General features: G+C 37.6%; 1 long non-coding RNA gene across 2 annotated transcripts in view; it reads left to right on the forward strand.

Annotated features, from left to right (window-relative positions):
- The window catches only part of LOC121321008, a 32,861-nt gene that overhangs the window by 12,004 nt on the left and 7,822 nt on the right, over positions 1-13,035 (forward strand). The window contains exons 3-5 of one of the 2 annotated variants that reach the window (XR_005950904.1): positions 4,101-4,194; positions 8,736-8,830; positions 11,324-11,426. This is a non-coding gene — a long non-coding RNA (uncharacterized LOC121321008). The remainder of the gene's footprint in view (positions 1-4,100; positions 4,195-8,735; positions 8,831-11,323; positions 11,427-13,035) is intronic. The other variant, XR_005950903.1, reaches the window with a different exon arrangement.

A 13,035-nucleotide genomic window follows, 5' to 3' on the forward strand; every position in this document is an offset into this window, starting at 1 on the left:
TTTTTTTATTTCTAAACAAAATGAATCGCTGTTTTTTATTTCCCATTTTAGCAGCAGTCCTGATTATCGCCGACTGTATTTCAAGTTGGATTTCAAATGTCACATTTTTTAATTGTTGTCAGTTATTCGTTAAGTATGGGAAACTACAAAGCGGTACGTAATTCAAGAGGTTAACGTTACATTATTCAGCAGGCTTCATTCAACTTTATAAAGCAAAATGATTTCATTATATAGGGAGATGCAATACTTTTGGCCATAGCTGTACTGGTAATTCACTGTTTTCTAGGTGAATTACAACTATACATGCAATTCTGGCAAATACAAGCCTCGATTTACAACAGTCTGTACTGTATAGTGAGATGTTTTTATATATTTGACACATCATATTAATGTTATAGTTTATTACATATGATGTACTGCTTGGAACTTTCTGTTTAAACAAAATCACTACAATGCACAAACAGCATCCCCAAATGGAAATAAGGGCTCCCGAGTGGCTCATCCGGTAAAGACACTCTGTGTGGAGTGCAGGATGCACCCTATAGCCTGGAGATCACAGGTTCGAATCCAGGCTTTGTCAACCGTGACCAGGAGTTCCCATGGAGCGGCACACAATTGGCCGAGCGCCACCTGAGTAAGGAGGGCTTAGGTCGATAGGACAATCCACGGTTCACCATGCACCAGCGACTCCTGTGGCTGATAGGCCGCCTGCAGGTCTGCAGTGGAGCCATTCAGATCTGTGTTGTCCACCGGCACTATAGGTCTGATGGCTTCTTTGTGGATTTGCAGTGCTTGGCAGGGACACGTTTCAGAGGACGTGTGTGTTAGCCGCCGTTCCCTGAGTCGCTGTACTGGACTTACTCAGGTCGCAGTGGTGAACCGAGATTAATAATAAAACAATTGGCAATTCCAAATTGGGGAGAAAACTGCCGTAAAATCATTGGCAAGAGCTCAATTAAAAAAAAAAAAAAGGAAATAAAATACCTGTTCCATTTCCACATCAAACAAGCTTCACAAAAGTTGGCCCGCTTCACAAAATTCCACCTTAAGTAACAGATGGTAAAAATTCAGTATTATCAAATCGATTAATTAATCAAATTGATTGATCTTGTTACATAATTGATTATTAAAATGTTTGGATATACTGTTAGTTGGTTGATAACTGTCTTGTTCACAGTCATCTTAAAATCACATTACAATATGGTTTAATGGAAAAAGAAAAAGCTAAGTTTTTGACCGATTCAGATTTTGCAAATAAATAAAGCAATAAATCCTAGCACCGACACTGCTTACTTTAGTCCGATAACCTTGCTACATAATCTGAAAGATTTGTATTTTTTTTTTTTTTTTTTTGTCACTATGGGAATATAAAAATATAAAAATCTGATTTATTGTATAATTAGGGAGACATTTAAAAAAAACAAGCAGAAATAAAAACAAAACAACAATTGACTATAGTAATTAATTCTTGGGGGGGTGCAAGGTGTTTTAAAAGTAGTCGAGTAACATGGTTTTGTATTGCAAAACCTCATTACATTAACCATTCAGGCTTAAGCTAAAATCTGATGAAAACCATACTGTAAATGTGCCTTTATTAGGGTTGCCCAGGGGGGCTGTTCTGTTCATAATTTTATTTAAATATAGATGCTCAGAAATCAGATCCTGCGAAGGAGTAAATTACAAAAAACTAAAACAAAAACTTTGCACAGTGGAGCTTTGAGAGCAGCTCAAACCTAAATGGCAATTAACAGTGGTAACAACAGCCTCCATATTGACTCAGATTATCAAATTCATATTAAAGGATGTCAAGAAATACAGAGTAACATTAGTTAATCTAATTAGTGATAAGGTACCTTACTGGTCTGCGTTTCTTTGCGCTCCTGGTTGTTTGAATGTGTGAGTTCTTTAATGCTGCGCTGCCTTTCTCTCCCTGTAGTCTGCACACTGAACTCGCAAGTTATTTCCTGCCAATGAAAAAAAAAAAAAAAAAGGCCCTGCTCTAGAATATATTGACAGCCAGCTTGTTGTCCCTTTGATCAGCTTAGTGTGCTTTCCTATAGCTTTCAATAACATTATATCATCACCCGAATAGATGACTCCTCATACTACTGCGTACCACTAACTGAGTCAGTTAAGGGTTAAAAATAACACACACAGATTTTTTTTTTGTCTTCCTCACTATTTATTATTTAAGATGTGTCAAGTAAATTACTAACAATTAATTAGGATTGAGTCATTTTATAAGCATTCTGAGACCAAAACAAGGTCAAAGGTCAAATTTCTAGGTAAATCATTTTAACAAGACAAATATCTGTTTACATATTTGTTCTTAACCATTTTTTTTACAATGACTGTTTTAAAAAGTTGACTGTACATTGAATTTTGTTTTGTGGACTTTACCAAAGACATAACTCATTAGTTTTTATGTAAACATTTTTAGAACTTTGTTTTTTTGAATATTTAGATTTGTCTGCTTTATTTAGCCTTTTATGGCATACAGAAGAAGAGATAATATGGTGACCTTTCAATTTTATAGCTTTAAAACATTTTTTTACATCTATTATTTGAAACAAAACAAAAGAATGCATGTCTTCTGGCAAAATATTGAGATATAATGAATTATATGCAGTAAAACGCTCTGGTGAGAAAGGGTTAGGCAGCATACGGATTTCCTACAAAAAAATCAGTTTTTAGGAATTCAGAAATGTTCTGTATATCTGTGTGCCTCATAGTTACTCTGTGTGTTAGAAGAAGTTAGCCCATTCAGTCCATCATTGACCACTTTTTACACTTAAAGTCAGCACATTGTAGCAGGATTGCTGAAAACTGCTTGCTGTAGAGTGTTGGTTTGTTTCAGTGTGTCTTTTTCTGAATATACAGGATATGATTTCTCGTTGTGATCAATTCAACTTCCTCTGTTGGTACATGTGTGTGGCAAGGTGCCTGCCCCTGTGTGTATTTTGTGTTATGTGTTGTGTTTTAATGTTGGTGTATAGTCATTGGTACACAGGCTATAAATGGGTCTGTGTAACACGAGTGTTTAAAATGTGTATTTGTATTTAAGCACGAGGATTGCACAGCACTTCACGTGCAAGTAAAAAGTAATAATATGTGAGCACGGGAAATTGCATTATAACTTAATTCACGTGCAGTTGTACCGAGACTCCAATTGAATGATTGATTAGCAGTCGAGTCTCGGTACAGCTGCATAAAAGCAGCATGTTTTCACATAGTTGGGGTTGTGTGTTCAGTGAGTGGAGAACGGGATTGGCGACGGAGGTAATAATAATAATAATAATAATAATAATAATAATAATAATAATAATAATATTAGTAGTCATAGTTAAATATCTGCTCACCGTGTTTTGTTTGTCTGTTTATTTTGGTGAATGTGCCATGTCCTGTTTTTGTTTGTTACAACCGTTTATTTTCTGTCTGTCTGTTCATTCATTAAATGCTGAGCGAGACCATTCGCTCAGCTCCACCAAACTCCACCTCTCTCTTTGTTTATTTTCCTGTTTCTGGTCGGACGTCCCCCACTCCGGCCGTCTTTGTGACAATGTGTGATCGAGGATGTTTTTCTAAATGGAAAGAGGTTTAAAAATATTTGGAAGCAAACTTTCCTTTCACCCTGGGCGCTAGCACCTTCTTCACACCCGCTGTCTGAACTGCCGTAAATGATGCAAAACGTATGCAAATTAGCAAAATAGTAAAGATTCATCAGCCACACGTGACCTTTCCTTAGCCCTACCTTAAATTAACATAATAATCATCTCAGGAGTCATTTACTCACCAGCATCAGTGTTTTCATCGTGTTTAACTGTAAATGCCCTTTTAAAATGACCTTGAGCACTGCATAATGTGTTTTGGTTTCTGAATTCAAACAGAGAAACTGTTCATTGTGAAATTAATTTGTAAAGGAGAGGCAAAAAGCCGGAAGAAAACACAGAAAAAGAAGCCCTAGTGTGTGTGTGTGTGTGTGTGTGTGTGTGTGTGTGTGTGTGTGTGCGCACAGTATAAAAGTTTATTGATTGAGTCGCCACTTTAAAAGATGTATATCTGTTTTCAGTCACTTATTATGTTCACATTTTCATTTGCAGAAAAACCAAGTGAGACACATTTATATCTACTGCTACCTCCACCTTAGCTTGGACTGCCTATTGAACAATGAGGCATGGCTGTCACTCTTCTGTGGTAATAACACAATCTTATTATTGTTACATTGAAATACCTGATGTACACATTAATATGAATTACACATCTGAAATGAAACCATAATCAACTGTGTTTTTATAATATATTTTATTTACATAGCGGGGGTGGCACTGTCACATAATAAACTCCTACCTTCAATTAGGTTACTTAGCATAGCTATCATTTGTATTAAAAAAGATGTTTAGAGGTGGAAGTAATGCAAAATCACCTTTTTGTGTTTTGTTTCTCTTTTGGCTCTTGCTTTACTGTAGTATTACCTGTTAATAACTAGCTTACTAACATGTTAAACGTGTATGCTTTATGTTATTTGTTATATATACAATTCGGGGGTGGTAGCTGGGCTGATTTAATTAATCAACGTCAATCATCATTAATCTCCTATTTAAACCCCACTCTTACACTCCTCCTCTGTCTAGCGTTTTGCTTTCTTGCATACGCTGCTTCTCTGCGCAAAATTTAAAACTCCTAATTTTCAGCATGAACCGACTACAATTCAGATGAGGAAACGTCCCTGCTGGATTCTTCTCAACAATAACTCATTCATTCTCCGTTGGAAAGTCAGTACCGTCTATTTCTAATGCAGCTTCTCCCAGCAACCAGACCCGCTGACCCAGCATTACGAAGATCAAAATACCCCCGCCAACAGGCTCAGCCTCCGGAGCAGCTATTTTACAAAGATTGGCCACTTGCCTAACTTTTAAAAACCGACAACAATATCAACATCCAGGCTGGAAGCGATGGTATGGCGTTGCTCAATATTTATTGTACCTTTTCTATCCGCTACACCATGCTGCCTGCTTCTCAAGCGCCCTTCTGCAAACTCACTCCCAGAGCTTCAGGACAGGCAGCAGCACCGCCCTCCTCTTCAATTGTGGTGAGTCGTCTCCTCCCAGCACAACAACCAGGAGTGCAGCCAAAACAAATTCCACCCTTCAGCTTCATAAACAGCATTTCCGAGGACATGAAGTCCCATATTCACCCCTTCGCCATCTCATTTGCTTCATTTAATACACGGCTCAACAATATGGACAAACAGATCACTTCCAACACTGCAGCAATCTCTATCAAGCCCAGTATTCGCCACTCCAATCATGACGGCCATCTCAGTTCAACACTTCCGGTCCCTACAGCTGATGTTCCTACTTACAACCTGGCATCAGCTCCCTCAATGGTCCATAGCACATGTCTGTAGTGAGAAATCAAGTCCCGCGACCACATATGGCTTATACTTTCAATACTTTTGCAATATTAAAGGCTAGATTCTCAAATTTATTTTCCTCCTCATTTTAATTTATTTTCTGAAAGAGAACATTTTCAAGGACAGTTATAATTTAAGACTGCTTGCAGTACTGAAAGATATGGCTAAGTTGTTCTATTTTCAAGTTTATTTTGGACACAGTCTTCACACTGCTATTCGTTCTGGATTTTCCCATCCTGTACACTTCCAGTTTCACTGCTGCTGACTAAAGATATTTTCATAATATATCATTGCACGTTCACAATAACTTGCACTCGGCAACCTCGAATCCTTAATTTCTAAAAAGAAAAAAAAAAAGAAAAACGACCTGCTATCCTTACTGGGCCATTTCAATTACACAATTCACATCATCCTCCAGGGTGGAGCCTTCATTTCACGTCTCCTCGCTCCTTTCCACAGCATTAAGCCAGGAAGCTCAGAAAAACATATCTGCGCAATCCAGGAAAGACATCAAAATGTGTGCATTATTAATTCAAACTGGAACGGGCTTTCACTATTCTATGAAGACTACATCTCAGCCCCCCCATGACTAGTCCCTTCTCACAGACACCCAATTTCTAGGATTCGAGTTTCATGAATTACCAGATTCCACAAGCTCATTGCAGCAGCAGCTCCAGTCCCATTGCAGGCGTTCCATCCACAAGGTTGTCCTGCAACACAGGCTGTAACTGCTATCAGTCTTCTGTGCTCAAAACTGGATTCTTCCTATCTGTTTAATCAAGACTGGATCCTTGCTTTCATCACACACACAAGAGACTTTCTCCATCTGGCTCTACGCACAATTAAACCGTACATTAGTGGGATCCAGTATCACAATCATTTTCTTGGCAGTTTTTTCCCCTATCTTGCTGCCTTTCCCAGCAGTCCGGCTCACACTGCAAGAAATCATCAAGCATAGGCCAAGTACAACTTAGCATCAGTAATTGCATCCGGTTCTCATTCAGCCTCTACCATTAGGCACCACACTCTCTCCAAACATTCTAAAGCAAATTAATGGGAGCTATCCGTTTCCACCAACTGGAAACATAGTTTAAACAATAACATTCAGGTATTTTACCAAATAAATAACCTACGGTAAAGATATCAATGTTACACCTAAGTCACGCGACATTAAGTTCCACAACGCCATCAAGAGCCGGATCAATGTTTATTCTACATTGTCGAGCTCTGTTCGATACGGGGGTACTATGTTCTATGAGTACTATAAAACATTCTCTAAAGCCACTGCCATCTCAGCAGCAGATAAGCATTTTGTTGTTCAGTCTTCCCCTGATTTAGTCCATTCTACCTCCCCTCTGTACAGAAATACAATCAATGATACAGAATCAGAGCATTTGGGATAAACTTTCCAATCTATTAATCACAATAATCAAATTGTCTATCCTGCATCACTTTCTAAAGTCAACAGTTTTATTCTAATCATAACCTCAGATGGCAGTTCTATACATTTTTCACTGCGAAAGTCATGTATTTTCAAATCAGGATAAATTTTGCTTCAGAAGTTAATATTTCATTCGATGTGAGACACGTTGGATACGGAAACCATGTCCTACTATTATCAACGTTCCAGTCATGGCGCCCTCCTACCTTGCAATGGTCAATACACTCATAGACTGCTCCTGGTTAAATCAATAGGTTACACAGCAGCCTCAGAGCAATGCATTCCTCATCCTCAGATTGCACAGCAGCCTCAGAGCAATGCATTCCTCATCCTCAGATTGCACAGCAGCCTCAGAGCAATGCATTCCTCATCCTCAGATTACGCAGCCGCCTCAGAGCAATGCATTCCTCATCCTCAGATTGCACAGCAGCCTCAGAGCAATGCATTCCTCATCCTCAGATTACGCAGCAGCCTCAGAGCAATGCATTCCTCATCCTCAGATTACGCAGCCGCCTCAGAGCAATGCATTCCTCATCCCCAGATTACACAGCAGCCTCAGAGCAATGCATTCCTCATCCTCAGATTATGCAGCAGCCTCAGCTTTTCACATTCTTCATCTCTGCCTGAAGCCAGCCCTATCTTCGGCTCCATCTAAACCGCCTTAACACTCAAAGTCCAATATTCAAATTCAGCAGATCTCTGCACTCTACAGCTGGGCCACAGCACCATACTGACAAAACTCCATTGTCTACTTCCTCGGAACTCTGCACTGTTCAGCAGATCCCACTCTACTCTTAATCACTTCTCACTACAGCAGATCTCGGCTCCCTTTTCAGCTCTGCTTACTGTTGCAGTTCACAAATATTGCTTTAGTTTACCATTTTAAGTTTGCAGCTGCCCTCCTCCAGACCTTCCAACGCTCCAGCTTGCCTCCAATACTCAGATCCTCAGCAAACTGGTCATATGTCCTCTCATTCTTTCAAATACTATACATTTTAATACATGGTGAGAGATGTGGTACGAGACTGGAAATCTGTCTTGATTATGAGTTAAGGAGTTCCACTATTATGACAAGTTGTGAAACCCAAATCTCTGAATGCGAGTTAACCTATTCCATTCTAAGCAGACATGATAGTAGCAAACCGCTGATCGATCCCGTATTAACACATAGGATGGTCTCGTCGCTCTCATCTCCAAAATCGTCTTCCTCCCCAATGTTTTCGGATCGAGCAGCTACTTCCACAGCCAACATCAATCTCTGCCCAGTCGAGGAGCATGGGGCGCAGGTCCTCTGCAGAAGTTGATTCATACATCCGATTATCCCCTACCGACATATCGATAGCCATCAAAGACTAGCTAGCATGCCCGGAGTGGGGACTACATGACTGCCGGGGCCACCAGAGGTTTTCCCTCTCCACTGAGCGGCAGATATTTACATAACCATACCACACTAACACTATTTTAACCTCTGCAGTTTGTCACGTATGTCCCATCTTTCCCAGCTGTTTCTTTTATGTTATGCACTGGTTATGCTCACTATTCTTTGGCAGCTCATGCGCTTTTCTACCTCACCATGTGAGGCGTTGTCCTTCCTTCGCTAGGGACGTGGCCTGCTTTACGCTGTCAGTGCCCAGTCCTAGAGTAACCCATCTCTCTGTTGCAGGTTCCTTGCGAGAGCTTTTTCCTGGATTTGGAGGAGCGAGACTAACCTCATTTCACCTCATGCCTCACCTCATTTCTATCCTAATTTAAGAGGGGCCCTATTTGGCCCATCTAAGCCGAGTTACGGGATCGAGCCTCTACCCTTGGCCGAGCATCATTCGCTCAGCCCGTCTTACTAACTAACAGCTCATTTCTGTTTCCTCCACTCTATCCTCACAGCCCAGCAGACACCCCCGTGAACTGAGTATCAATTAATTTCAACATGAAGTGTTTTGAAAGCTGATTGGAAGAAGCAAGTTTTCCTCTCATTTGGGGTGCTAACATTTTATTTACAATTATGTAGTAATTGTAATGATAATTTCTGAAATTAAAGGGAGGATTTATGCTAGTTGGCATTTTCCATCGTTAAACACCCTGTGACTGATCGCAGTCTTTGTTTAAAATTTGTTACCATAAAATTGTAAAATATATAGTAAGCTGTTTTAAACTTAAAACATGTTGTCAGAATCTATTAAAAGCTACAATTTACGTGAAAAAACATATTTTGCTAATGTACACTACAGACAAATCACATCATTTCAATAATAACACTTTTTAATATGACATATAGTTACATTTACGAATATACTGTATTTTAATTTATAATTTGTTTATATAAAATTATATTTGTTAAAATATGTTGTCTTTTTATAACATTTGAACAGGAATTTGTATGAATTTGTAAATACAGAAGTGGAAATGATCTCTTTTTTACATTGGAATATAATCTATATCAATATTGAAACTGTATTAGTTATTTCTGTTAATATATGTGTTACACGTATTGTATGACAATAAAATTATATCATGTATCATTAGCAGTGCTGCTCACCTCTGCTGAATTATCATTTATTGAACCCTAATCACAATAGCAGTTAGTACAGCTAAATGTTTACCATAGAAAAATGCATTACGAACTTAATTCTGCATGTTGAAGCAGTGAGGCGTGGTAGAGCATATTAAAAAACATGGTAGAGTGCACAGGATAACTATTCTGTAAAACTGCAAAAGCACCATAATAATTTACCTTGGTAACTTGGAAGCCTACATAAACACTCACGTACTTGCTTACAGTAGTTACACTATAATAGGAACGACAGTTTCGAAGCAAAAAGTAAACATTTGTCAAGGACTGATTTCATCCACACACAAATTTAAATTCTAACAATTAAAATATATACACACACACACACACACTGTATATATGCTAAAAACACATTTCTTTAAATATTTAAAAACAGCCATTTGTTAAAGAATTAAAAAAAAAAAAAAAAAAAAAACATTTGAATGTTGCGATCAATCTCCTGAAGATTACAAATAAATGAAACCCTCCCTTTAAATTCAGAAGTTCTTGCATGTGCAGTAAAGGCAATATTTTTTCACCATCTACCAGATTCCTGTGACACTATAACTCAAGATTTTAAATGTGAAAAGGGCCAAGTAATGTACTGCTTTGGTCATGACTAGACATGTGTGCTTAATGTCCTGGCAAATAATGTTAAATCATGTAAAGAATTTGTTGTTTTTTTTCATAATGCCAGTATAATATTTTCTCTTGTATTTCCTAGCTGTAGATGGGTACTCCATGTGTTCACTGGAGATTTCTATAGCTGAAGTGCTGCAATGCACCTCTTCAAAGCAAGAGCTGTAAAGGATTGAACTAAATTGCATTATAGAAACAACAAATGATTTAGACCAAGACTAGGGGTGGGGATTTTATTATTAATTTTTCCTTTCAGACCCCTTACTTATTAAATACCTTGGTATCTCTGAATAGATCATTGTCTCCTCTTTAAAATATGAAAAGTATTTGAATTAGCAATTAATCTCAAGTATAATGGTACACCCCTTTTTCAAGAAAGGCAGTTAAACTAGGGATGGGGAGTTTGTTGCTGGATAACCTCACTCATATTTGCTAACTAAATATCTTGGTATCCCTGTATAGATAATTCTCTTAAAAATATGCTCTGAATTTTAATGAACAGTGGTACCCCAAATATGACCCACTTACTACCAATGTGGAATTATTAGATACGACATTTCTCTTATGTTTTGGCTAAGGACACCATTACATTGAACATTGTACAAGTCTTGGCAGTCACCAAAATGTTTCACCCAGCCACTCTCCAGTGGTTGTAAATTAATCATTTATAGGGTACCACTGAACTTGTTAGACAAATTGCTCATAAAATCCTTTAAGAGGCGAGTCCAAAGTGACTACTGAAGTGTAAAGCACCATCACTGTCTCCTACAAGCCACTTGCTTCTGTATGAGGCTGCAGGTTGCTAATGTACTGTAAACAAACTGGCCAGTTTCTGAATATATCAAACAACCAGATGTGCTAAATAGAATCACATGTGTTTAATCTGTAACATTTTTACTTTATGAGAGCGGAACTTAATTCCTTAGCATTCACATTTGTGTTTTGCATCTCTCACTGTTTACAGCTTTGAATGGTAAATTCATATGTCAATCAGTTTTGGTAGACACGACACCATGAAAATGAAACAAATGAAAAGTGAGTAGAAATTCATATACAGCAATTCACTTTTTTTTTTGCAAAGTAAGCGGTTTTGGAAATGAATGAAACACATTTGGTTTTATTTACTGTGCTAGGTAATGACATTACATATGAATTCAATCAATCTTATTCCCTCAAAACCTGTTGTGTGTTACTGCTTTCATATTTTACTAATACCTCTATGTTTGAAGTCAGTGAATAACATATTACTGATGTGCTGTTTTTTTTTCTTCTGTTTTTCTTTTAGTTGCCTGAGTGCATTAATGCCTAAAGCAGTTGCCGAAGCAGGTCCAATGTGGTTAGGGGAAATGATACAAATATTGAAAAACAACAATTTAAGCACATTTGTTGTAAGTAAATATGACTTACTTGCCTTGGTTTCTTATGTTAGTCAGTTTTGTTTAACCATTTTACCCTCAAACAAACCCAGAATCATTTCTTTAAGTCGGTACAGAAAATATGTTGTAGAATACAGTACCAAAGCTTAATCTCAAAAAAATAAAATAGATCAATTGAAGTACACAAAGGACACCAATGGCTAACATACATATTACATTTGACAATATGTAATGCAGAAGTAAATTCTTCTATATGTAATTTGCTGCTAACAACAGATGACAACATGCAGAACAACTGGGTATGGGACAATTAATTCCAAAAAAACGTTGTATCCCTGATTAGAGAATACTTTCTTCAAAGCCATCGAGTGCTATTGTAACTCAAAATAGCATCTATTTTCTAGAAACACCAAAATGAGGTATTTATGACCAGCTTTACCTCATTCAGACTCAATCGCCACAAATACCTTATTCACAGGATTTCAGATCGTCAAGGTTCAACACTTCAGAGACAATTTACTATTCTCTTATATACTAGAAGGGGGTCTTAAAAAAAAGAAAAGTAATGTTTGCATTAAGCTGTGTGTAAAAAAAAAAAAAAAAAGAATACAGAAAAGGAATACGTTTTTTTTTTTTGCTGCACTTCATTCACTGTTGTACAGATGAAAATAGAGCCTACAGGCAGAATGTCTCCATATGTAAACAAAAGAAAAATGTATATAACAAAATATGTCAACCGTATTTGCTCAAAATAGCACACTGGTGCTATCAATCTTCTCTTTACCTGGGCAGTTATTGGGATAAGAGCATCTGTTTGAGAGTAGGCGCTAATTGGCCACTGTGAAATCAGCAGCAGCCTACAGGACCGGGATACAGTATTTGTCAAATGATTTACTCTAATCTTTTAACGTGGTTGAATTCTGATCTCAACATTGTAATTCCTAAAGTTAAAACGCTTTGTCCAGCAGCTCAGACCAGCCTCACGTGCAGCGCAGGTTTCACATCTGATCTCAATACCATCAAGTGCTGTGAATGTTTAATTTTAAACAGGCTATAAATATAGATTAATAATATAGATTAATATTACGGTAAATGATTTACCAGAACTGGGATACACTGACAGAATGAGCTTAGGGATTCGGCTATCTGCTGTTCAGTCTATTTTTTCCTCAAATAATACAACTTGTCAGTGCATTCACTGAAAAAAAAAAAGTATGTGTTAGGGCCAATGCACAGTGGAACAAAATAAATAAATAAACGTATTGATATAAATGAACTAATGCACATCACAGACAAAGCTTTTCTGTGAGCTGCAAACTAAGTGGAAGTGGAGGAATACAGGAACTGAATAGAAAACTGTTGTAATGCTATGTCACAAAATAACTAACATTTTGCTTATGTTTGAACATATTGGGGGTTATTTTCAAAGGCGATCCATTGGATGATCATATAATTTCGACTGGTTTTTCTGCAGCCCTGTGTTCCCACCGATTCAGTATTTTTTAAAGCTGCGGAAAATACAGTGGGACTCTATCTGCTAGTTTGGTTCATTAGTTATTTTGACGGTTTCTTTTAGTTTAATACGGCATTATCTAAGAATCTGTGTCTATTTTCTAAAGAC

This window comes from Polyodon spathula, chromosome 1 (assembly GCF_017654505.1).
Source record: "Polyodon spathula isolate WHYD16114869_AA chromosome 1, ASM1765450v1, whole genome shotgun sequence".
NCBI classification, from domain to species: Eukaryota; Metazoa; Chordata; class Actinopteri; order Acipenseriformes; family Polyodontidae; genus Polyodon; species Polyodon spathula.